Below are 26671 nucleotides of genomic sequence, written 5' to 3' on the forward strand. Positions count from 1 at the left end.
GCAGTGTCCCATCAGTGCAGTGCTTCATCAGTGCAGTGTCCCTTCAGTGCAGTACTTCATCAGTGCAGTGTCCCATCAGTGCAGTGCCCATCAGTGTAGTGTCCCATTAGTGCAGTGTCCCATTAGTGCAGTGTCACATAAGTGCAGTACTCTATCAGTGCAGTGTCACATCAGTGCAGTGCCCCATCAGTGCAGTGTCACATCAGTGCAGTGCCCCATCATTGCAGTGTCCAATCAGTGCAGTGTCACAGCAGTGCAGTGTCCCATCAATGCAGTGCTCTATCAGTGCAGTGTCCCAGCAATGCAGTGTCACATCAGTTCAGTGTCCCATCAGTGTAGTGCTCTATCAGTGCAGTGTCCCATCAGTGCAGTGCCCCATCAGCGCAGTGCTCTATCAGTGCAGTGTCCCATAAGTGCAGTATCCCATCAGTGCCGTGCGCCATCAATGCAGTGTCCCATCAGTGCAGTGCTCTATCAGTGCAGTGTCCCATTAGTGCAGGGTCACATCAGTGCAGTGCCCCATCAGTGCAGTGCCCCATCAGTGCAGTTTCCCATCAGTGCATTGTCCCATCAGTGCATTGTCCCATCAGTGCAGTGCACCATCAGTGCATTGTCCCATCAGTGCAGTGCATTGTCCCACCAGTGTAGTGCTCCACCAGAGCAGTGCCCCATCAGTGCAGGGTCCCATAAGTGCAATGCCCCATCAACGCAGTGCTCTATCAGTGCAGTGTCCCATAAGTGCAGTATCCCATCAGTGCCGTGCGCCATCAATGCAGTGTCCCATCAGTGCAGTGCTCCACCAGAGCAGTGGCCCATCAGTGCAGTGTCCCATCAGTGTAGTGCTCTATCAGTGCATTGTCCCATCAGTGCAGTGCCCCATCAATGCAGTGTCACATCAGTGCAGTGTCACATCAATGCAGTGCCCCATCAGTGCAGTGTTCCATCAGTGCAGTGCTCTATCATTGCAGTGTCACATCAGTGCAGTGCCCCATCAGTGCAGTGTCACATCAGTGCACTGTCCCATCAGTGCAGTGTCACATCAGTGCAGTGTCACATCAGTGCAGTGTCCCATTACTGCAGTGCCCCATCATTGCAGTGTCCAATCAGTGCAGTGTCACATCAGTGCAGTGTCCCATCAATGCAGTGTCACATCAGTGCATTGCCCCATCAGTGCAGTGTCACATCAGTGCAGTGTCCCATCAATGCAGTGTCACATCAGTGCAGTGCCCTATCAGTGCAGTGTCACATCAGTGCAGTGTCCCATCAGTGCAGTGTCACATCAGTGCAGTGTCCCATCAGTGCAGTGTCACATCAGTGCAGCGCCCCATCAGTGCAGTGCCCCATCATTGCAGTGTCCAATCAGTGCAGTGTCACATCAGTGCAGTGTCCCATCAATGCAGTGTCACATCAGTGCAGTGCCCCATCAGTGCAGTGCCCCATCTGTGCAGTGCCCCATCAGTGCAGTGCTCTATCAGTGCAGTGTCCCATCAGTGCAGGGTCACATCAGTGCAGTGCCCCATCAGTGCAGTTTCCCATCAGTGCATTGTCCCATCAGTGCATTGTCCCATCAGTGCAGTGCACCATCAGTGCAGTGCTCTATCAGTGCAGTGTCCCATCAGTGCAGTGCTCTATCAGTGCAGTGTCCCATCAGTGCAGTGCTCTATCAGTGCAGTGTCCCATCAGTGCAGGGTCACATCAGTGCAGTGCCCCATCAGTGCAGTTTCCCATCAGTGCATTGTCCCATCAGTGCATTGTCCCATCAGTGCAGTGCACCATCAGTGCATTGTCCCATCAGTGCAGTGCATTGTCCCACCAGTGTAGTGCTCCACCAGAGCAGTGCCCCATCAGTGCAGGGTCCCATAAGTGCAATGCCCCATCAACGCAGTGCTCTATCAGTGCAGTGTCCCATAAGTGCAGTATCCCATCAGTGCCGTGCGCCATCAATGCAGTGTCCCATCAGTGCAGTGCTCCACCAGAGCAGTGGCCCATCAGTGCAGTGTCCCATCAGTGTAGTGCTCTATCAGTGCATTGTCCCATCAGTGCAGTGCCCCATCAATGCAGTGTCACATCAGTGCAGTGTCACATCAATGCAGTGCCCCATCAGTGCAGTGTTCCATCAGTGCAGTGCTCTATCATTGCAGTGTCACATCAGTGCAGTGCCCCATCAGTGCAGTGTCACATCAGTGCACTGTCTCATCAGTGCAGTGTCACATCAGTGCAGTGTCACATCAGTGCAGTGTCCCATTACTGCAGTGCCCCATCATTGCAGTGTCCAATCAGTGCAGTGTCACATCAGTGCAGTGTCCCATCAATGCAGTGTCACATCAGTGCATTGCCCCATCAGTGCAGTGTCACATCAGTGCAGTGTCCCATCAATGCAGTGTCACATCAGTGCAGTGCCCTATCAGTGCAGTGTCACATCAGTGCAGTGTCCCATCAGTGCAGTGTCACATCAGTGCAGTGTCCCATCAGTGCAGTGTCACATCAGTGCAGTGCCCCATCAGTGCAGTGCCCCATCATTGCAGTGTCCAATCAGTGCAGTGTCACATCAGTGCAGTGTCCCATCAATGCAGTGTCACATCAGTGCAGTGCCCCATCAGTGCAGTGCCCCATCTGTGCAGTGCCCCATCAGTGCAGTGCCCCATCAGTGTAGTGTCCCATTACTGCAGTGCCCCATCATTGCAGTGTCCAATCAGTGCAGTGTCTCATCAGTGCAGTGTCCCATCAATGCAGTGTCACATCAGTGCAGTGCCCCATCAGTGCAGTGTCACATCAGTGCAGTGCCCCATCAGTGCAGTGTCCCATCAGTGCAGTGACCCATCAGTGCAGTGTCCTATCAGTGCAGTGCTCTATCTGTGCAGTGTCCCATCAGTGCTGTGTCCCATCAGTGCAGTGTCACATCAGTGCAGTGGCCCATCAGTGCAGTGTCCCATCAGTGCAGTGCCCCATCAGTGCAGTGTCCCATTTGTGCAGTGGCACATCAGTGCAATGGCCCATCAGTGCAGTGCTCCATCAGTGCAGTGTCCCATCACTGCAGTGCCCCATAAGTGCATTGTCTCATCAGTGCAGTGCCCCATCAATGCAGTGTCACATCAGTGCAGTGCCCCATCAGTGCAGTGTCACATCAGTGCAGTGCCCCATCAGTGCAGTGTCACATCAGTGCAGTGTCCCATCAGTGTAGTGTCACATCAGTGCAGTGTCCCATCAGTGCAGTGCCCCATCAGAGCAGTGTACCATCAGTGCAGTGCTCTATCAGTGCAGTGTCCCATCAGTGCAGTGCCCCATCAGTGCAGTGTCCCATCAGTTCAGTGCCCCATCAGTGCAATGTCCCATTTGTGCAATGGCACATCAGTGCAATGGCCCATCAGTGCAGTGCTCCATCAGTGCAGTTTCCCATCAGTGCAGTACCCCATCAGTGCAATGTTCCATCAGTGCAGTGCTCTATCAGTGCAGTTTCCCATCAGTGCATTGTCCCATCAGTGCAGTGTCCCATCAGTGCAGTGTCCCATCAGTGCAGTGCCCCATCAATGCAGTGTCCCATCACTGCTGTGCCCCATCAGTGCAGTGCTCCATCACTGCAGGGTCCCATCAGTGCAGGGACCCATCAGTGCAGTGCCCCATCATTGCAGTGTCCAATCAGTGCAGTGTCACATCAGTGCAGTGTCCCATCAGTGCAGTGCTCTATCAGTGCAGTGTCCCAGCAATGCGGTGTTACATCAGTGCAGTGTCCCATCAGTGCAGTGCCACATTAGGGAGTGCAGTCCCCCTTAAGTGCAGTGTCCCATCAGTGCAGTGCTTCATCAGTGCAGTGTCCCTTCAGTGCAGTACTTCATCAGTGCAGTGTCCCATCAGTGCAGTGCCCATCAGTGTAGTGTCCCATTAGTGCAGTGTCCCATTAGTGCAGTGTCACATAAGTGCAGTACTCTATCAGTGCAGTGTCACATCAGTGCAGTGCCCCATCAGTGCAGTGTCACATCAGTGCAGTGCCCCATCATTGCAGTGTCCAATCAGTGCAGTGTCACAGCAGTGCAGTGTCCCATCAGTGTAGTGCTCTATCAGTGCAGTGTCCCATCAGTGCAGTGCCCCATCAGTGCAGTGCTCTATCAGTGCAGTGTCCCATAAGTGCAGTATCCCATCAGTGCCGTGCGCCATCAATGCAGTGTCCCATCAGTGCAGTGCTCCACCAGAGCAGTGGCCCATCAGTGCAGTGTCCCATCAGTGTAGTGCTCTATCAGTGCATTGTCCCATCAGTGCAGTGCCCCATCAGTGTACTGCTCTATCAGTGCAGTGTCCCATAAGTGCAGTATCCCATCAGTGCCGTGCGCCATCAATGCAGTGTCCCATCAGTGCAGTGCTCCACCAGAGCAGTGCCCCATCAGTGCAGGGTCCCATCAGTGCAGTGCCCCATCAACGCAGTGCTCTATCAGTGCAGTGTCCCATCAATGCAGTGTCACATCAGTGCAGTGTCCCATCAGTGTAGTGCTCTATCAGTGCAGTGTCCCATCAGTGCAGTGCCCCATCGGTGCAGTGCTCTATCAGTGCAGTGTCCCATAAGTGCAGTGTCCCATCAGTGCCGTGCGCCATCAATGCAGTGTCCCATCAGTGCAGTGCTCCACCAGAGTAGTGCCCCATCAGTGCAGTGCTGTACTCCATCAGTGAAGTGCTCCGTCAGTGCAGTGCCCCTGCAGTGCAGAGTCCCATCAGTGCAGTGTCCCATCACTGCAGTGTCCCATCTGTACAGTGCCCCAACAGTGCAGTGCTCCATCAGTGCAGTGCCCCAAAATTGCAGTGTCCCATCAGTACAGTGCTCCATCAGTGCAGTGCCCCAACATTGCAGTGTCCCATCAGTACAGTGCCCCATCAGTGCACTGCTCCATCAGTGCAGTGCACCATCACTACAGTGCCCCTTCAGTGCAGTGTCCCATCGGTGCAGTGTCCCATCAGTGCAGAGTTCTATCAGTGCAATACTCCATCAGTGCAGTGTCCCATTAATGCAGTGTCACATCAGTGCAGTGTCCCATCAGTGCAGTGCCCCATCAGTGCAGTGTTCTATGAGTGCAATACTCCATCAGTGCAGTGTCCCATCAGTGCAGTGCCCCATCAGTGCAGTGTTCTATGAGTGCAATACTCCATCAGTGCAGTGTCCCATCAGTGCAGTGCCCCATCAGCGCAGTGCTCTATCAGTGCAGTGTCCCATAAGTGCAGTATCCCATCAGTGCCGTGCGCCATCAATGCAGTGTCCCATCAGTGCAGTGCTCTATCAGTGCAGTGTCCCATCAGTGCAGGATCACATCAGTGCAGTGCCCCATCAGTGCAGTTTCCCATCAGTGCATTGTCCCATCAGTGCATTGTCCCATCAGTGCAGTGCACCATTAGTGCATTGTCCCATCAGTGCAGTGCATTGTCCCACCAGTGTAGTGCTCCACCAGAGCAGTGCCCCATCAGTGCAGGGTCCCATCAGTGCAATGCCCCATCAACGCAGTGTCCCATCACTGCTGTGCCCCATCAGTGCAGTGCTCCATCATTGCATTGTCCCATCAGTGCAGGGACCCATCAGTGCAGTGCCCCATCATTGCAGTGTCCAATCAATGCAGTGTCACACCAGTGCAGTGTCCCATCAGTGTAGTGCTCTATCAGTGCAGTGTCCCATCAGTGCAGTGCCCCATCAGTGCAGTGCTCTATCAGTGCAGTGTCCCATAAGTGCAGTATCCCATCAGTGCCGTGCGCCATCAATGCAGTGTCCCATCAGTGCAGTGCTCCACCAGAGCAGTGCCCCATCAGTGCAGTGTCACATCAGTGCAGTGTCCCATCAGTGTAGTGCTCTATCAGTGCAGTGTCCCATCAGTGCAGTGCCCCATCAGTGCAGTGCTCTATCAGTGCAGTGTCCCATAAGTGCAGTATCCCATCAGTGCCATGCGCCATCAATGCAGTGTCCCATCAGTGCAGTGCTGTACTCCATCAGTGAAGTGCTCAGTCAGTGCAGTGCCCCTGCAGTGCCCCAACAGTGCAGAGTCCCATCAGTGCAGTGTCCCATCACTGCAGTGTCCCATCTGTACAGTGCCCCAACAGTGCAGTGCTCCATCAGTGCAGTGCCCCAAAATTGCAGTGTCCCATCAGTACAGTGCTCCATCAGTGCAGTGCTCCATCAGTGCAGTGCCCCAAAATTGCAGTGTCCCATCAGTGCACTGCTCCATCAGTGCAGTGCACCATCACTACAGTGCCCCTTCAGTGCAGTGTCCCATCGGTGCAGTGTCCCATCAGTGCAGAGTTCTATCAGTGCAATACTCCATCAGTGCAGTGTCCCATTAGTGCAGTGTCACATCAGTGCAGTGTCCCATCAGTGCAGTGCCCCATCAGTGCAGTGTTCTATGAGTGCAATACTCCATCAGTGCAGTGCTCCATCAGTGCAGTGCCCCATCAGCGCAGAGTCCCATCATTGCAGTGCTCCATCAGTGCAGTGTTCCATCAGTGCAGTGCGCCATCAATGCAGAGCTCCATCAGTGCAGTGCCCCAACATTGCAGTGTCCCATCAGTACAGTGCCCCAACAGTGCAGTGCCCATCAGTGTAGTGTCCCATTAGTGCAGTGTCCCATTAGTGCAGTGTCACATAAGTGCAGTACTCTATCAGTGCAGTGTCCCATCAGTGCAGTGTCCCATCAGTGCAGTGTCCAATCAGTGCAGTGTCCCATCAGTACAGTGCCTCATCAGTGCAGTGCTCCATCGGTGCAGTGCTCCATCACTACAGTGCCCCATCAGTGCAGTACCCTATCAGTGCAGTGCCCCATCTGTGCAGTGTCCCACCAGTGCAGTGTCACATCAGTGAGGTGTCCCATCAGTGCAGTACGCCATCAGTGCAGTGTCCCATCAGTGCAGTGCCCCATCAGTGCAGTGTTCTATCAGTGCAATACTCCATCAGTGCATTGCCCCATCAGTGCAGAGTCCCATCATTGCAGTGCTCCATCAGTGCATTGCCCCATCAATGCAGTGTCCCATCACTGCTGTGCCCCATCAGTGCAGTGTTCTATCAGTGCAATACTCCATCAGTGCAGTGCTCTATCAGTGCCATGCCCCATCAGTGCAGAGCACTATCAGTGCAGCGTCCCTTCAGTGCATTGTCCCATCAGTACAGTGTCCCATCAGTGCAGTGCCCCATCAGTGCAGTGCCCCATCAGTGCAGTCCCCCTTAAGTGCAGTGTCCCATCAGTGCAGTGCCACATTAGGGAGTGCAGTCCCCCTTAAGTGCAGTGTCCCATCAGTGCAGTGCTTCATCAGTGCAGTGTCCCTTCAGTGCAGTACTTCATCAGTGCAGTGTCCCATCAGTGCAGTGCCAATCAGTGTAGTGTCCCATTAGTGCAGTGTCCCATTAGTGCAGTGTCACATAAGTGCAGTACTCTATCAGTGCAGTGTCACATCAGTGCAGTGCCCCATCATTGCAGTGTCCAATCAGTGCAGTGTCACATCAGTGCAGTGTCCCATCAGTGCAGTGCTCTATCAGTGCAGTGTCCCATCAATGCAGTGTCACATCAGTGCAGTGTCCCATCAGTGTAGTGCTCTATCAGTGCAGCGTCCCATCAGTGCAGTGCCCCATCAGTGCAGTGCTCTATCAGTGCAGTGTCCCATAAGTGCAGTATCCCATCAGTGCCGTGCGCCATCAATGCAGTGTCCCATCAGTGCAGTGCTCTATCAGTGCATTGTCCCATCAGTGCAGTGTCACATTAGTGCATTGTCCCATCAGTACAGTGTCCCATGAGTGCAAGGCCCTATCAGTGCAGTGCCCCATCAGTGCAGTGCTCTATCAGTGCAGTGTCCCATAAGCGCAGTATCCCATCAGTGCCGTGCGCCATCAATGCAGTGTCCCATCAGTGCAGTGCCCCATCAGTGCAGTGTCCCATCAGTGCAATGTCTCAACAAAGCAGTGTCCCATCGGTGCAGTGTCATATCAAAGCATTGTCACATCAGTGCAGTGTCACATCAAATCAGTGTTCCATCAGTGCAGTGCCCCATCTGTGCAGTGTCACATCAGTGCTGTGTCCCATCTGTGCAGTGCCCCATCAGTGCAGTGTCCGACCAGTGCAGTGCTCTATCATTGCAGTGTCCCATCAGTGCAGTGCCCCATCTGTGCAGTGAACCCACTAGTGCAGTGTCACATCAGTGCAGTGTCCCATCAGTGCAGTGCCCCATCGGTGCAGTTTCCCATCAGTGCATTGTCCCATCAGTCCAGTATCCCATCAGTGCAGTTTCCCATCAGTGCATTGTCCCATCAGTGCAGTATCCCATCAGTGCATTGTCCCATCAGTGCAGTGCCCCATCAGTGCAGTGCTCTACCAGAGCAGTGTCCCATCAGTGCAGTGTCCCATCAGTGCAGTGCCCCATCAATGCAGTGTCCCATCACTGCTGTGCCCCATCAGTGCAGTGCTCCATCACTGCATTCTCCCATCAGTGCAGGGACCCATTAGTGCAATGTCCCGACAATGCAATGTCCCATCAGTGCAGTGTCCCATCAGTGCCGTGCCCCATCAGTGCAGTACCCTATCAGTGCAGTGTCCCATCTGTGCAGTGTCCCACCAGTGCAGTGTCACATCAGTGAGGAGTCCCATCAGTGCAGTGCGCCATCAGTGCAGTGTCCCATCTGTGCAGTGGCCCATCAGTGCAGGGTCACATCAGTGCAGTGCCCCATCAGTGCGGTTTCCCATCAGTGCATTGTCCCATCAGTGCATTGTCTCATCAGTGCAGTGCACCATCAGTGCATTGTCCCATCAGTGCAGTGCATTGTCCCACCAGTGTAGTGCTCCACCAGAGCAGTGTCCCATCAGTGCAGGGTCCCATCAGTGCAGTGCCCCATCAATGCAGTGTCCCATCACTGCTGTGCCCCATCAGTGCAGTGCTCCATCATTGCATTGTCCCATCAGTGCAGGGACCCATCAGTGCAGTGTCCCATCAGTACCGTGCCCCATCAGTGCAGTGCTCTATCAGTGCAAAGTCCCTTCAGTGCAGTTTCCCATTAGTGCAGTGTCACATTAGTGCATTGTCCCATCAGTACAGTGTCCCATGAGTGCAAAGCCCTATCAGTGCAGTGCCCCATCAGTGCAGTACCCCATCAGTGCAGTGCTCCATCCGTGCAGTGCCCCATCAGTGCTGTGTCCTATCAGTGCAGCGCCCCATCAGTGCAGTGTCCCATCGAGCAGTGCACCATCAGTGCAGTGTCCCATCAGTGCAGTGTCCCATCAGTGCAGTGCCCCATCAGTGTAGTGTCCCATTAGTGCAGTGTCCCATTAGTGCAGTGTCACATAAGTGCAGTGCTCCATCAGTGCAATGCCCCATCAGTGCAGTGGAGAAAGTGAGGTCTGCAGACGCTGGAGATCAAAGCTGAAACTTTATTGCTGGAACAGCACAGCAGGTCAGGCAGCATCCAGGGAACAGAAGATTCGACGTTTCGGGCACATGCCCTTCTTCAGGAATGAGCAGAGAGTGTTCAGCAGGAGAAGATAAAAGGTAGGGAGGAGGGACTTGGAGGAGGGGCGTTGGAAATGTGATAGGTGGAAAGAGGTCAAGGTGAAGGTGATAGGTCGGAGTAGGGTGGAGGCGGAGAGGTCAAGAAGAAGACTGCAGGTCAGGAAGGCGGTGCCGGGCTGGAGGGATTCGGCTGAGACAAGGTGGGGGGAGGGGGGATGAAGAAATTGGTGAAGTCCAAGTTCATCCCCTGTGGTTGGAGGGTTCCCAGTCGGAAGATAAGACGCTCCTCCTCCGACCGTCGCGTTGTTGTGGTTTGGCGGTGGATGAGTCCAATGACCTGCATATCCTCGGTGGAGTGGGAGGGGGAGTTGAAATGCTGTGCTACAGGGTGATTGGGTTGGTTCGTCCGGGTGGCCCAGAGGTGCTCTCTGAATCGCTCCGCAAGTAGGCGGCCTGTCTCCCCAATATAGAGGAGGCCACACCGGCTGCAGCGGATGCAGTAGATAATGTGGGTGGAGGTGCAGGTGAATCTGTGGCGGATATGGAAGTTTCCTTTGGGGCCTTGGAGAGAAGTGAGGGGGGAGGTGTGGGCGCAAGTGTTGCACCTCCTGCGGTTGCAAGGAAAGGTGCCGGGAGTGGAGGTTGGGTTGGTGGGGGGTATGGATCTGACAAGGGAGTCGCGGAGGGAGTGGTCTCTACGGAATGCTGATAGAGGAGGGGAGGGAAATATATCCTTGGTGGTGGGGTCCGTTTGGAGGTGGCGGAAGTGACGGCGGGTGATGCGCTGTACATGGAGATTGGTGGGGTGGTAGGTGAGGACCAGTGGGGTTCTGTCCTGGTGGCGGTTGGAGGGGCGGGGCTCAAGGGCGGAGGAGCGGGAAGTGGAGGAGATGCGGTAGAGGGCATCGTCGATCACGTCGGGGGGGAAATTGCGGTCCTTGAAGAAGGAGGCCGTCTGTGTTGTGCGTATTTTGAACTGGTCCTCCTGGGAGCAGATGCGGCGGAGACGAAGGAATTGGGAGAATGGGATGGCGTTTTTACAGGGGGCGGGATGGGAGGAGGTGTAGTCCAGGTAGCTGTGGGAGTCGGTCGGTTTGTAGTAGATGTCCGTGTTGATTCGGTCGTCTGAGATAGAAACAGAAAGGTCTAAGAAGGGGAGGGAGGAGTCCGAGACTGTCCAGGTGAATTTGAGGTCGGGGTGGAAGGTGTTAGTGTAGTGGATGAACTGTTCAACCTCCTCGTGGGAGCACGAGGTAGCGCCGATACAGTCATCAATGTAGCGGAGGAAAAGATGGGGGGTGGGGCCAGTGTAGTTGCGGAAGATGGATTGTTCCACATACCCTACGAAGAGGCAGGCATAGCTGGGGCCCATGCGGGTGCCCATGGCTACTCCTTTTGTTTGGAGAAAGTGGGAGGATTGGAAAGAAAAGTTGTTCAGGGTGAGGACCAGTTCAGTCATTCGAAGGAGGGTGTCGGTGGAAGGGTACTGGGTGGTACGGCGGGAAAGGAAGAAGCGGAGTGCTTTGAGTCCTTCGTGATGGGGGATGGAGGTGTACAGGGACTGGATGTCCATGGTGAAGATGAGGCGTTGGGGACCGGGGAAGCGGAAATCCTGGAGGAGGTGGAGGGCGTGGGTGGTGTCCCGGACGTAGGTGGGGAGTTCTTGGACTAATGGGGACAGGACGGAGTCAAGGTATGCGGAGACGAGTTCGGTTGGGCAGGAGCAGGCTGAGACGATGGGTCGTCCGGGGCAGTCAGGTTTGTGGATTTTGGGCAGGAGGTAGAAACGGGCGGTTTGGGGTTGTGGTACTATGAGGTTGGAGGCGGTGCAGTGCCCCATCAGTGCAGTGTCACATCAGTGCAGTGCCCCATCAGTGCAGTGTTCCATCAGTGCAGTGCTCTATCAGATTAGATTTAGATTAGATTAGATTACAGTCTGGAAACAGGCCCTTCGGCCCAACAAGTCCACACCAACCCGCCGAAGCGAAACCCACCCATACCCATACATTTACCCCTTACCTAACACTACGGGCAATTTAGTATGGCCAATTCGCCTGACCCTGCACATCTTTGGACTGTGGGAGGAAACCGGAGCACCCGGAGGAAACTCACGCAGACACGGGGAGAACGTGCAAACTCCACACAGTCAGTCGCCTGAGGCGGGAATTGAACCCGGGTCTCAGGCGCTGTGAGGCAGCAGTGCTAACCACTGTGCCACCGTGCCGTCCCATCAGTGCAGTGCCCCTATCAGTGCAGTGTCCCATCAGTGCATTGTCCCATCAGTGCAGTGTTCCATCAGTGTAGTGCTCTATCAGAGCAGTGTCCCATCAGTGCAGTGTCCCATCAGTGCAGTGCCCATCAATTCAGTGTCCCATCACTGCTGTGCCCCATCAGTGCAGTGCTCCATCACTGCAGTGTCCCATCAGTGCAGTGTCCCATCAGTGCTGTGCCCCATCAGTGCAGTGTCACATCAGTGCAGGGTCCCTTCAGTGCAGTGTCCCATTAGTGTTGTGTCACATTAGTGCATTGTCCCATCAGTACAGTGTCCCATCAGTGCAATGTCCTATCAGTGCAGTGCCCCATCAGAGCAGTACCCCATCAGTGCAGTGCCCCATCCATGCAGTGCCCCATCAGTGCTGTTTCCCATCAGTGCAGTGCCCCATCAGTGCAGTGCCCCATCTGTGCAGTGTCACATCAGTGCAGTGTCACATCAATGCAGTGTCACATCAGTGCAGTGTCACATCAGTGCAGTGCCCCATCAGTGCAGTGTCCCATCTGTGCAGTGCCCCATCAATGCAGTGCCCCATCAGTGCAGTGCTCCATCAGTGCAGTGTCCCATCAGTGCAGTTCCCCATCAGTGCAATGTCCCATCAGTGCAGTGCCCCATCAGTGCAGTACCCTAAGAGTGCAGTGCTCCATCAGTGCAGTGCTTCATCAGTGCAGTGCTCTATCAGAGCAGTGTCCCATCAGTGCAGTGTCCCATCAGTGCAGTGCCCCATCAATGCAGTGTCCCATCACTGCTGTGCCCCATCAGTGCAGTGCTCCATCACTGCAGTGTCCCATTAGTGCAGGGACCCCTCAGTGCAGTGTCCCATCAGTGCCGTGCCCCATTAGTGCAGTGTCCCATCAGTACAGTTTCCCTTAAGTGCAGTGTCCCATCGGTGCAGTGTCCCATCAGTGCAGTTCCCCTTAAGTGCAGTGTCCCATCAGTGCAGTGTCCCATCAGTGCAGTGTCCCATCAGTGCAGTGTCCCATCAGTGCAGTGTCCCATCAATGCAGTGTCCCATCAGTGCAGTATCGCATTAGTGCAGTACCACATCAGTGCAGTGTCCCATTACTGCAGTGCCCATTCATTGCAGTGTCCAATCAGTGCAGTGTCACATCAGTGCAGTGTCCCATCAATGCAGTGTCACATCAGTGCAGTGCCCCATCAGTGCAGTGCCCCATTAGTGCAGTGTCACATCGGTGCAGTGCCCCATCAGTGCAGTGTCACATCAGTGCAGTGTCCCATCATTGCAGGGTCACATCAGTGCAGTGCCCCATCAGTGCAGTGTCACATCAGTGCAGTGTCCCATCAGTGCAGTGTCACATCAGTGCAGTGCCCCATCAGTGCAGTGTCACATCAGTGCATTGTCCCATTACTGCAGTGCCCCATCATTGCAGTGTCACATCAGAGCAGTGTCCCATTACTGCAGTGCCCCATCATTGCAGTGTCCCATCAGTGCAGTGTCACATCAGTGCAGTGCCCCATCAATGCAGTGTCACATCAGTGCAGTGCCCCATCAGTGCAGTGTCACATCAGTGCAGTGCCCTATCAGTGCAGTGTCACATCAGTGCAGTGTAACATCAGTGCAGTGTCCCATCAGTGCAGTGTCAAATCAGTAGAGTGCCCCATCAATGCAGTGCCCCATCATTGCAGTGTCCAATCAGTGCAGTGTCACATCAGTGCAGTGTCCCATCAATGCAGTGTCACATCAGTGCAGTGCCCCATCAGTGCAGTGTCACATCAGTGCAGTGCCCCATCAGTGCAGTGCCCCATCAGTGTAGTGTCCCATTACTGCAGTGCCCCATCATTGCAGTATCCAATCAGTGCAGTGTCACATCAGTGCAGTGTCCCATCAATGCAGTGTCACATCAGTGCAGTGCCCCATCAGTGCAGTGTCACATCAGTGCAGTGCCCCATCAGTGCAGTGTCACATCAGTGCAGTGCCCCATCAGTGCAGTGTCACATCAGTGCAGTGCCCCATCAGTGCAGTGTCACATCAGTGCTGTGTCACACCAGTGCAGTGCCCCATCAGTGCAGTGTCCCATCTGTGCAGTGGCCCATCAGTACAGTGTCCCATCAGTGCAGAGTCACATAAGTGCAGTGACATATCAGTGCAGTGCCCCATCAGTGCAGTGTCCTATCAGTGCAGTGCCCCATCAGTGCAGTGCCCCATCAGTGCAGTGTCCTATCAATGCAGTGCCGCATCAGTGCAGTGACACGTCAGTGCAGTGCCCCATCAGTGCAGTGTCACATCAGTGCAGTGCCCCATCAGTGCAGTGTCACATCAGTGCAGTGTCCCATCAGTGCAGTATCCCATCAGTGCAGTGCCCCATCTGTGCAGTGTCCCACCAGTGCAGTGTCACATCAGTGCTGTGTCACACCAGTGCAGTGCCCCATCAGTGCAGTGTCCCATCTGTGCAGTGGCCCATCAGTACAGTGTCCCATCAGTGCAGAGTCACATAAGTGCAGTGACACATCAGTGCAGTGCCCCATCAGTGCAGTGTCCTATCAGTGCAGTGCCCAATCAGTGCAGTGCTCTATCAGTGCAGTGTCCCATCAGTGCAGTGCCCCATCTGTGCAGTGTCCCACCAGTGCAGTGTCACATCAGTGCAGTGTCACAAGAGTGAAGTGTCACATCAGTGCAGTGCCCCATCAGTGCAGTTTCCCATCTGTGCAGTGCTCCATCAGTGCAGTGCCCCATCAGTGCAGTGCTCCATCAGTGCAGTCGCATCAGTGCAGTTGCCCATCAATGCAGTTCCCCATCAGTGCAATGTCCCATCAGTGCAGTGCCCCATCAGTGCAGTACCCTAAGAGTGCAGTGCTCCATCAGTGCAGTGCTCCATCAGTGCAGTGCCCCATCAGTGCAGTACCCTAAGAGTGCAGTGCTCCATCAGTGCAGTGCTCCATCAGTGCAGTGCCCCATCAATGCAGTGTCCCATCACCTCTGTGCCCCATCAGTGCAGTGCTCCATCAGTGCAGGGACCCCTCAGTGCAGTGTCCCATCAGTGCCGTGCCCCATCAGTGCAGTGCTCTATCAGTGCAGGGTCCCTTCAGTGCAGTGTCCCATTAGTGCTGTGTCACATTAGAGCATTGTCCCATCAGTACAGTGTCCCATCAGTGCAGTGCCCCATCAGTGCAGTGCCCCATCCGTGCAGTGCCCCATCCGTGCAGTGCCCCATCAGTACAGTGTCCAATCAGTGCAGTTTCCCATCTGTGCAGTGTCCCATCAGAGCAGTGCCCCATCAGTGCAATGTCCCATCAGTGCAATGTCCCATCAGTGCAGTGTCCCTTCAGTGCAGTGTCCCATTAGTGCAGTGTCCCATTAGTGCAGTGTCCCATTAGTGCAGTGTCACATACGTGCAGTGTCCCATTAGTGCAGTGTCCCATCTGTGCAGTGTCACATAAGTGCAGTGCTCTATCAGTGCAGTGTCACAACAGTGCACTGTCCCATCAGTGCAGTGTCCCATCAGTGCAGTGTCCCATCAGAGCAGTGCCCCATCAGTGTAGTGTACCATTAGTGCAGTGCCCCATCAGTGCAGTGTCACATAAGTGCAGTGCTCTAACAGTGCAGTGTCACAACAGTGCACTGTCCCATCAATGCAGTGTCCCATCAGTGCAGTGTCACATCGGTGCAGTGTCACATCAAAGCAGTGTCACATCAGTGCAGTGCTCCATCTGTGCAGTGCCCCATCAGTGCAGTGCCCCATCAGTGCAGTGCTCCATCAGTGCAGTGCCCCATCAGTGCAGTACTCCATCAGTGCAGTGCGCCATCAGTGCAGTGCCCCATAAATGCTGTGCCCCATTAGTGCAGTGTCCCATCAGTGCAGTTTCCCTTAAGTGCAGAGTCCCATCAGTGCAGTGTCCCATCAGTGCAGTGTCCCATCAGTGCAGTGTCCCATCAGTGCAGTGCCACATCAGTGCAGTGTCCCATTACTGCAGTGCCCCATCTTTGCAGTGTCCAATCAGTGCAGTGTCACATCAGTGCAGTGTCCCATCAATGCAGTGTCACATCAGTGCAGTGTCACATCAGTGCAGTGCCCCATCAGTGCAGTGTCACATCAGTGCAGTGTCCCATCATTGCAGTGTCACATCAGTGCAGTGCCCCATCAGTGCAGTGTCACATCAGTGCAGTGTCCCATCAGTGCAGTGTCGCATCAGTGCAGTGCCCCATCAGTGCAGTGTCACATCAGTGCAGTGTCCCATTACTGCAGTGTCCCATCAGTGCAGTGTCACATCAGTGCAGTGCCCCATCAGTGCAGTGTCACATCAGTGCAGTGTCCCATTACTGCAGTACCCCATCATTGCAGTGTCACATCAGTGCAGTGTCACATCAGTGCAGTGTCCCATCAGTGCAGTGTCACATCAGTGCAGTGTCCCATCAGTGCAGTGCCCCATCAGTGCAGTGCCCCATCATTGCAGTGTCCAATCAGTGCAGTGTCACATCAGTGCAGTGTCCCATCAATGCAGTGTCACATCAGTGCAGTGCCCAATCAGTGCAGTGTCCCATCTGTGCAGTGCCCCATCAGTGCAGTGCCCCATCAGTGTAGTGTCCCATTACTGCAGTGCCCCATCATTGCAGTGTCACATCAGTGCAGTGTCACATCAGTGCAGTGTCCCATCAGTGCAGTGTCACATCAGTGCAGTGTCCTATCAGTGCAGTGCTCTATCAGTGCAGTGTCCCATCAGTGCTGTGTCTCATCAGTGCAGTGTCACATCAGTGCAGTGCCCCATCAGTGCAGTGTCCCATCAGTGCAGTGCCCCATCAGTGCAGTGTCCCATTTGTGCAGTGCCATATCAGTGTAATGTCCCATCAGTGCAGTGCTCCATCAGTGCAGTGTCCCATCAGTGCAGTGCCCCATCAGTGCAGTGTTCCATCAGTGCAGTGCTCTATCAGTGCAGTTTCCCATCAGTGCATTGTCCCATCAGTGCAGTGTCCCATCAGTGCAGTGTCCCATCAGTGCAGTGCTCTATCAGAGCAGTGTCCCATCAGTGCAGTGTCCCATCAGTGCAGTGCCCCATCAATGCAGTGTCCCATCACTGCTGTGCCCCATCAGTGCAGTGCTCCATCACTGCAGTGTCCCATTAGTGCAGGGACCCCTCAGTGCCGTGCCCCATCAGTGCAGTGCTCCATCACTGCAGTGTCCCATTAGTGCAGGGACCCCTCAGTGCCGTGCCCCATCAGTGCAGTGCTCTATTAGTGCAGGGTCCCTTCAGTGCAGTGTCCCATTAGTGCTGTGCCCCATCAGTGCAGTGCTCTATTAGTGCAGGGTCCCTTCAGTGCAGTGTCCCATTAGTGCTGTGCCCCATCAGTGCAGTGCTCTATTAGTGCAGGGTCCCTTCAGTGCAGTGTCCCATTAGTGCTGTGCCCCATCAGTGCATGGCTCCATCAGTGCAGTGTCACATCAGTGCAGTGTCCCATTAGTGCTGTGCCCCATCAGTGCAGTGCTCCATCAGTGCAGTTCCCCATCAGTGCAGTACCCTAAGAGTGCAGTGGCCCATCAGTGCAGTGTTCCATTAGTGCAGTGCCCCATCAGTGCAGTGCCCCATCAATGCTGTGCCCCATTAGTGCAGTGTCCCATCAGTGTAGTTCCCCTTAAGTGCAGTGTCCCATCAGTGCAGTTCTCTATCAGTGCAGTGTCACATCAGTGCACTGTCCCATCAATGCAGTGTCCCATCAGTGCAGTGTCCCATCAGTGCAGTGCCCCATCAGTGTAGTGTCCCATTAGTGCAGTGCCCCATCATTGCAGAGTCACATAAGTGCAGTGCTCTATCAGTGCAGTGTCATATCAAAGCAGTGTCCCATGAGGGTAGTGTCACATCAGTGCAGTGTCCCATCAGTGCAGTGTCCCATCAGTGCAGTGCTCCATCAGTGCAGTGCTCCATCAGTGCAGTGTCCCATCAGTGCAGTGTCCCATCAGTGCAGTGCCCCATCAGTGCAGTGTTCCATCAGTGCAGTGCTCTATCAGTGCAGTGTCCCATCAGAGCAGTGTCCCATCAGTGCAGTGTCCCATCAGTGCAGTGACCATCAGTGCAGTGTCCCATCAATGCAGTGTCCCATCACTGCTGTGCCCCATCAGTGCAGTGCTCCATCACTGCAGTGTCCCATCAGTGCAGTGTCCCATCAGTGCTGTGCCCCATCAGTGCCGCGTCACATCAGTGCGGGGTCCCTTCAGTGCAGTGTCCCATTAGTGTTGTGTCACATTAGTGCATTGTCCCATCAGTACAGTGTCCCATCAGTGCAATGTCCTATCAGTGCAGTGCCCCATCAGAGCAGTACCCCATCAGTGCAGTGCCCCATCCATGCAGTGCCCCATCAGTGCTGTTTCCCATCAGTGCAGTGCCCCATCAGTGCAGTGTCCCATCAGTGCAGTGTCACATCAATGCAGTGTCACATCAGTGCAGTGTCACATCAGTGCAGTGCCCCATTCAGTGCAGTGTCCCATCTGTGCAGTGCCCCATCAGTGCAGTGCCCCATCAGTGCAGTGCTCCATCAGTGCAGTCGCATTAGTGCAGTTGCCCATCAGTGCAGTTCCCCATCAGTGCAATGTCCCATCAGTGCAGTGCCCCATCAGTGCAGTAACCTAAGAGTGCAGTGCTCCATCAGTGCAGTGCCTCATCAGTGCAGTGCTCTATCAGAGCAGTGTCCCATCAGTGCAGTGTCCCATCAGTGCAGTGCCCCATCAATGCAGTGTCCCATCAGTGCAGTGTCACATCGGTGCAGTGTAACATCAAAGCAGTGTCACATCAGTGCAGTGCTCCATCTGTGCAGTGCCCCATCAGTGCAGTGCCCCATCAGTGCAGTGCCCCATCAGTGCAGTGCTCCATCAGTGCAGTGCCCCATCAGTGCAGTACTCCATCAGTGCAGTGCGCCATCAGTGCAGTGCCCCATCAATGCTGTGCCCCATTAGTGCAGTGTCTCATCAGTGCAGTTTCCCTTAAGTGCAGAGTCCCATCAGTGCAGTGTCCCATCAGTGCAGTTCCCCATCAGTGCAATGTCCCATCAGTGCAGTGCCCCATCAGTGCAGTACCCTAAGAGTGCAGTGCTCCATCAGTGCAGTGCTTCATCAGTGCAGTGCTCTATCAGAGCAGTGTCCCATCAGTGCAGTGTCCCATCAGTGCAGTGCCCCATCAATGCAGTGTCCCATCAGTGCAGTGTCACATCGGTGCAGTGTCACATCAAAGCAGTGTCACATCAGTGCAGTGCTCCATCTGTGCAGTGCCCCATCAGTGCAGTGCCCCATCTGTGCAGTGCCCCATCAGTGCAGTGCTCCATCAGTGCAGTGCCCCATCAGTGCAGTACTCCATCAGTGCAGTGCGCCATCAGTGCAGTGCCCCATCAATGCTGTGCCCCATTAGTGCAGTGTCCCATCAGTGCAGTTTCCCTTAAGTGCAGAGTCCCATCAGTGCAGTGTCCCATCAGTGCAGTGTCACATCAGTGCAGTGTCCCATCAATGCAGTGTCACATCGGTGCAGTGTCACATCAGTGCAGTGCCCCATCAGTGCAGTGTCACATCAGTGCAGTGTCCCATCATTGCAGTGTCACATCAGTGCAGTGCCCCATCAGTGCAGTGTCCCATCAGTGCAGTGTCCCATCAGTGCAGTGTCACATCAGTGCAGTGCCCCATCAGTGCAGTGTCACATCAATGCAGTGTCCCATTACTGCAGTGTCCCATCAGTGCAGTGTCACATCAGTGCAGTGCCCCATCAGTGCAGTGTCACATCAGTGCAGTGTCCCATTACTGCAGTGCCCCATCATTGCAGTGTCACATCAGTGCAGTGTCCCATCAGTGCAGTGTCACATCAGTGCAGTGTCCCATCAGTGCTGTGTCACATCAGTGCAGTGTCACATCAGTGCAGTGTCCCATCAGTGCAGTGCCCCATCAGTGCAGTGCCCCATCAGTGCAGTGCCCCATCATTGCAGTGTCCAATCAGTGCAGTGTCACATCAGTGCAGTGTCCCATCAATGCAGTGTCACATCAGTGCAGTGCCAAATCAGTGCAGTGTCCCATCTGTGCAGTGCCCCATCAGTGCAGTGCCCCATCAGTGTAGTCTCCCATTACTGCAGTGCCCCATCATTGCAGTGTCCAATCAGTGCAGTGTCACATCAGTGCAGTGTCCCATCAATGCAGTGTCACATCAGTGCAGTGCCCCATCAGTGCAGTGTCACATCAGTGCAGTGCCCCATCAGTGCAGTGCCCCATCAGTGCAGTGTCCCATCAGTGCAGTGACCCATCAGTGCAGTGTCCTATCAGTGCAGTGCTCTATCAGTGCAGTGTCCCATCAGTGCTGTGTCTCATCAGTGCAGTGTCACATCAGTGCAGTGCCCCATCAGTGCAGTGTCCCATCAGTGCAGTGCCCCATCAGTGCAGTGTCCCATTTGTGCAGTGCCACATCAGTGTAATGTCCCATCAGTGCAGTGCTCCATCAGTGCAGTGTCCCATCAGTGCAGTGCCCCATCAGTGCAGTGTTCCATCAGTGCAGTGCTCTATCAGTGCAGTTTCCCATCAGTGCATTGTCCAATCAGTGCAGTGTCCCATCAGTGCAGTGTCCCATCAGTGCAGTGCTCTATCAGAGCAGTGTCCCATCAGTGCAGTGTCCCATCAGTGCAGTGCCCCATCAATGCAGTGTCCCATCACTGCTGTGCCCCATCAGTGCAGTGCTCCATCACTGCAGTGTCCCATTAGTGCAGGGACCCCTCAGTGCCGTGCCCCATCAGTGCAGTGCTCCATCACTGCAGTGTCCCATTAGTGCAGGGACCCCTCAGTGCCGTGCCCCATCAGTGCAGTGCTCTATTAGTGCAGGGTCCCTTCAGTGCAGTGTCCCATTAGTGCTGTGCCCCATCAGTGCAGTGCTCTATTAGTGCAGGGTCCCTTCAGTGCAGTGTCCCATTAGTGCTGTGCCCCATCAGTGCAGTGCTCTATTAGTGCAGGGTCCCTTCAGTGCAGTGTCCCATTAGTGCTGTGCTCCATCAGTGCAGTGCTCTATTAGGGCAGGGTCCCTTCAGTGCAGTGTCCCATTAGTGCTGTGCCCCATCAGTGCAGTGCTCCATCAGTGCAGTGTCACATCAGTGCAGTGTCCCATTAGTGCTGTGCCCCATCAGTGCAGTGCTCCATCAGTGCAGTTCCCCATCAGTGCAGTACCCTAAGAGTGCAGTGCCCCATCAGTGCAGTGCCCCATCAATGCTGTGCCCCATTAGTGCAGTGTCCCATCAGTGTAGTTCCCCTTAAGTGCAGTGTCCCATCAGTGCAGTTCTCTATCAGTGCAGTGTCACATCAGTGCACTGTCCCATCAATGCAGTGTCCCATCAGTGCAGTGTCCCATCAGTGCAGTGCCCCATCAGTGTAGTGTCCCGTTAGTGCAGTGCCCCATCATTGCAGAGTCACATAAGTGCAGTGCTCTATCAGTGCAGTGTCATATCAAAGCAGTGTCCCATGAGGGTAGTGTCACATCAGTGCAGTGTCCCATCTGTGCAGTGGCCCATCAGTGCAGTGTCCCATCAGTGCAGTGCTCCATCAGTGCAGTGCTCCATCAGTGCAGTGTCCCATCAGTGCAGTGTCCCATCAGTGCAGTGCCCCATCAGTGCAGTGTTCCATCAGTGCAGTGCTCTATCAGTGCAGTGTCCCATCAGAGCAGTGTCCCATCAGAGCAGTGTCCCATCAGTGCAGTGCCCATCAGTGCAGTGTCCCATCAATGCAGTGTCCCATCACTGCTGTGCCCCATCAGTGCAGTGCTCCATCACTGCAGTGTCCCATCAGTGCAGTGTCCCATCAGTGCTGTGCCCCATCAGTGCAGTGTCACATCAGTGCAGGGTCCCTTCAGTTCAGTGTCCCATTAGTGTTGTGTCACATTAGTGCATTGTCCCATCAGTACAGTGTCCCATCAGTGCAATGTCCTATCAGTGCAGTGCCCCATCAGAGCAGTACCCCATCAGTGCAGTGCCCCATCCATGCAGTGCCCCATCAGTGCTGTTTCCCATCAGTGCAGTGCCCCATCAGTGCAGTGCCCCATCTGTGCAGTGTCACATCAATGCAGTGTCACATCAGTGCAGTGTCACATCAGTGCAGTGCCCCATCAGTGCAGTGTCCCATCTGTGCAGTGCCCCATCAGTGCAGTGCCCCATCAGTGCAGTGCTCCATCAGTGCAGTCGCATCAGTGCAGTTGCCCATCAGTGCAGTTCCCCATCAGTGCAATGTCCCATCAGTGCAGTGCCCCATCAGTGCAGTGTCCCATCAGTGCATTGCTCCATCAGTGCAGTGCTTCATCAGTGCAGTGCTCTATCAGAGCAGTGTCCCATCAGTGCAGTGTCCCATCAGTGCAGTGCCCCATCAATGCAGTGTCCCATCACTGCTGTGCCCCATCAGTGCAGTGCTCCATCACTGCAGTGTCCCATTAGTGCAGGGACCCCTCGGTGCAGTGTCCCATCAGTGCCGTGCCCCATTAGTGCAGTGTCCCATCAGTACAGTTTCCCTTAAGTGCAGTGTCCCATCAGTGCAATGTCCCACCAGTGCAGTTCCCCTTAAGTGCAGTGTCCCATCAGTGCAGTGTCCCATCAGTGCAGTGTCCCATCAGTGCAGTTCCCCTTAAGTGCAGTGTCCCATCAGTGCAGTGTCCCATCAGTGCAGTATCGCATTAGTGCAGTGCCACATCAGTGCAGTGTCCCATTACTGCAGTGCCCATTCATTGCAGTGTCCAATCAGTGCAGTGTCACATCAGTGCAGTGTCCCATCAATGCAGTGTCACATCAGTGCAGTGTCACATCAATGCAGTGTCACATCAGTGCAGTGTCACATCAGTGCAGTGCCCCATTCAGTGCAGTGTCCCATCTGTGCAGTGCCCCATCAGTGCAGTGCTCCATCAGTGCAGTCGCATCAGTGCAGTTGCCCATCAGTGCAGTTCCCCATCAGTGCAATGTCCCATCAGTGCAGTGCCCCATCAGTGCAGTACCCTAAGAGTGCAGTGCTCCATCAGTGCAGTGCTTCATCAGTGCAGTGCTCTATCAGAGCAGTGTCCCATCAGTGCAGTGTCCCATCAGTGCAGTGCCCCATCAATGCAGTGTCCCATCAGTGCAGTGTCACATCGGTGCAGTGTAACATCAAAGCAGTGTCACATCAGTGCAGTGCTCCATCAGTGCAGTGCCCCATCAGTGCAGTGCCCCATCAGTGCAGTGCCCCATCAGTGCAGTGCTCCATCAGTGCAGTGCCCCATCAGTGCAGTACTCCATCAGTGCAGTGCGCCATCAGTGCAGTGCCCCATCAATGCTGTGCCCCATCAGTGCAGTGTCCCATCAGTGCAGTTTCCCTTAAGAGCAGAGTCCCATCAGTGCAGTTCCCCATCAGTGCAATGTCCCATCAGTGCAGTGCCCCATCAGTGCAGTACCCTAAGAGTGCAGTGCTCCATCAGTGCAGTGCTTCATCAGTGCAGTGCTCTATCAGAGCAGTGTCCCATCAGTGCAGTGTCCCATCAGTGCAGTGCCCCATCAATGCAGTGTCCCATCAGTGCAGTGTCACATCGGTGCAGTGTCACATCAAAGCAGTGTCACATCAGTGCAGTGCCCCATCTGTGCAGTGCCCCATCAGTGCAGTGCCCCATCAGTGCAGTGTCCCATCAGTGCAGTGCCCCATCAGTGCAGTGTCCCATTTGTGCAGTGCCACATCAGTGTAATGTCCCATCAGTGCAGTGCTCCATCAGTGCAGTGTCCCATCAGTGCAGTGCCCCATCAGTGCAGTGTTCCATCAGTGCAGTGCTCTATCAGTGCAGTTTCCCATCAGTGCATTGTCCCATCAGTGCAGTGTCCCATCAGTGCAGTGCTCTATCAGAGCAGTGTCCCATCAGTGCAGTGTCCCATCAGTGCAGTGCCCCATCAATGCAGTGTCCCATCACTGCTGTGCCCCATCAGTGCAGTGCTCCATCACTGCAGTGTCCCATTAGTGCAGGGACCCCTCAGTGCCGTGCCCCATCAGTGCAGTGCTCCATCACTGCAGTGTCCCATTAGTGCAGGGACCCCTCAGTGCCGTGCCCCATCAGTGCAGTGCTCTATTAGTGCAGGGTCCCTTCAGTGCAGTGTCCCATTAGTGCTGTGCCCCATCAGTGCAGTGCTCTATTAGTGCAGGGTCCCTTCAGTGCAGTGTCCCATTAGTGCTGTGCCCCATCAGTGCAGTGCTCTATTAGTGCAGGGTCCCTTCAGTGCAGTGTCCCATTAGTGCTGTGCTCCATCATTGCAGTGCTCTATTAGTGCAGGGTCCCTTCAGTGCAGTGTCCCATTAGTGCTGTGCCCCATCAGTGCAGTGCTCCATCAGTGCAGTGTCACATCAGTGCAGTGTCCCATTAGTGCTGTGCCCCATCAGTGCAGTGCTCCATCAGTGCAGTTCCCCATCAGTGCAGTACCCTAAGAGTGCAGTGGCCCATCAGTGCAGTGTTCCATTAGTGCAGTGCCCCATCAGTGCAGTGCCCCATCAATGCTGTGCCCCATTAGTGCAGTGTCCCATCAGTGTAGTTCCCCTTAAGTGCAGTGTCCCATCAGTGCAGTTCTCTATCAGTGCAGTGTCACATCAGTGCACTGTCCCATCAATGCAGTGTCCCATCAGTGCAGTGTCCCATCAGTGCAGTGCCCCATCAGTGTAGTGTCCCATTAGTGCAGTGCCCCATCATTGCAGAGTCACATAAGTGCAGTGCTCTATCAGTGCAGTGTCATATCAAAGCAGTGTCCCATGAGGGTAGTGTCACATCAGTGCAGTGTCCCATCTGTGCAGTGGCCCATCAGTGCAGTGTCCCATCAGTGCAGTGCTCCATCAGTGCAGTGCTCCATCAGTGCAGTGTCCCATCAGTGCAGTGCCCCATCAGTGCAGTGTTCCATCAGTGCAGTGCTCTATCAGTGCAGTGTCCCATCAGAGCAGTGTCCCATCAGAGCAGTGTCCCATCAGTGCAGTGCCCATCAGTGCAGTGTCCCATCAATGCAGTGTCCCATCACTGCTGTGCCCCATCAGTGCAGTGCTCCATCACTGCAGTGTCCCATCAGTGCAGTGTCCCATCAGTGCTGTGCCCCATCAGTGCAGTGTCACATCAGTGCAGGGTCCCTTCAGTGCAGTGTCCCATTAGTGTTGGGTCACATTAGTGCATTGTCCCATCAGTACAGTGTCCCATCAGTGCAATGTCCTATCAGTGCAGTGCCCCATCAGAGCAGTACCCCATCAGTGCAGTGCCCCATCCATGCAGTGCCCCATCAGTGCTGTTTCCCATCAGTGCAGTGCCCCATCAGTGCAGTGCCCCATCTGTGCAGTGTCACATCAATGCAGTGTCACATCAGTGCAGTGTCACATCAGTGCAGTGCCCCATCAGTGCAGTGTCCCATCTGTGCAGTGCCCCATCAGTGCAGTGCCCCATCAGTGCAGTGCTCCATCAGTGCAGTCGCATCAGTGCAGTTGCCCATCAGTGCAGTTCCCCATCAGTGCAATGTCCCATCAGTGCAGTGCCCCATCAGTGCAGTACCCTAAGAGTGCATTGCTCCATCAGTGCAGTGCTTCATCAGTGCAGTGCTCTATCAGAGCAGTGTCCCATCAGTGCAGTGTCCCATCAGTGCAGTGCCCCATCAATGCAGTGTCCCATCACTGCTGTGCCCCATCAGTGCAGTGCTCCATCACTGCAGTGTCCCATTAGTGCAGGGACCCCTCGGTGCAGTGTCCCATCAGTGCCGTGCCCCATTAGTGCAGTGTCCCATCAGTACAGTTTCCCTTAAGTGCAGTGTCCCATCAGTGCAGTGTCCCATCAGTGCAGTTCCCCTTAAGTGCAGTGTCCCATCAGTGCAGTGTCCCATCAGTGCAGTGTCCCATCAGTGCAGTTCCCCTTAAGTGCAGTGTCCCATCAGTGCAGTGTCCCATCAGTGCAGTATCGCATTAGTGCAGTGCCACATCAGTGCAGTGTCCCATTACTGCAGTGCCCATTCATTGCAGTGTCCAATCAGTGCAGTGTCACATCAGTGCAGTGTCCCATCAATGCAGTGTCACATCAGTGCAGTGTCACATCAATGCAGTGTCACATCAGTGCAGTGTCACATCAGTGCAGTGCCCCATTCAGTGCAGTGTCCCATCTGTGCAGTGCCCATCAGTGCAGTGCCCCATCAGTGCAGTGCTCCATCAGTGCAGTCGCATCAGTGCAGTTGCCCATCAGTGCAGTTCCCCATCAGTGCAATGTCCCATCAGTGCAGTGCCCCATCAGTGCAGTACCCTAAGAGTGCAGTGCTCCATCAGTGCAGTGCTTCATCAGTGCAGTGCTCTATCAGAGCAGTGTCCCATCAGTGCAGTGTCCCATCAGTGCAGTGCCCCATCAATGCAGTGTCCCATCAGTGCAGTGTCACATCGGTGCAGTGTAACATCAAAGCAGTGTCACATCAGTGCAGTGCTCCATCTGTGCAGTGCCCCATCAGTGCAGTGCCCCATCAGTGCAGTGCCCCATCAGTGCAGTGCTCCATCAGTGCAGTGCCCCATCAGTGCAGTACTCCATCAGTGCAGTGCGCCATCAGTGCAGTGCCCCATCAATGCTGTGCCCCATTAGTGCAGTGTCCCATCAGTGCAGTTTCCCTTAAGTGCAGAGTCCCATCAGTGCAGTGTCCCATCAGTGCAGTGTCACATCAGTGCAGTGTCCCATCAATGCAGTGTCACATCGGTGCAGTGTCACATCAGTGCAGTGCCCCATCAGTGCAGTGTCACATCAGTGCAGTGTCCCATCATTGCAGTGTCACATCAGTGCAGTGCCCCATCAGTGCAGTGTCCCATCAGTGCAGTGTCCCATCAGTGCAGTGTCACATCAGTGCAGTGCCCCATCAGTGCAGTGTCACATCAATGCAGTGTCCCATTACTGCAGTGTCCCATCAGTGCAGTGTCACATCAGTGCAGTGCCCCATCAGTGCAGTGTCACATCAGTGCAGTGTCCCATTACTGCAGTGCCCCATCATTGCAG

Source organism: Chiloscyllium plagiosum, unplaced genomic scaffold, assembly GCF_037043375.1.
Source record: "Chiloscyllium plagiosum isolate Xiang-an unplaced genomic scaffold, Cpla_swu_hap1 HiC_scaffold_30, whole genome shotgun sequence".
Lineage (NCBI taxonomy): Eukaryota > Metazoa > Chordata > Chondrichthyes > Orectolobiformes > Hemiscylliidae > Chiloscyllium > Chiloscyllium plagiosum.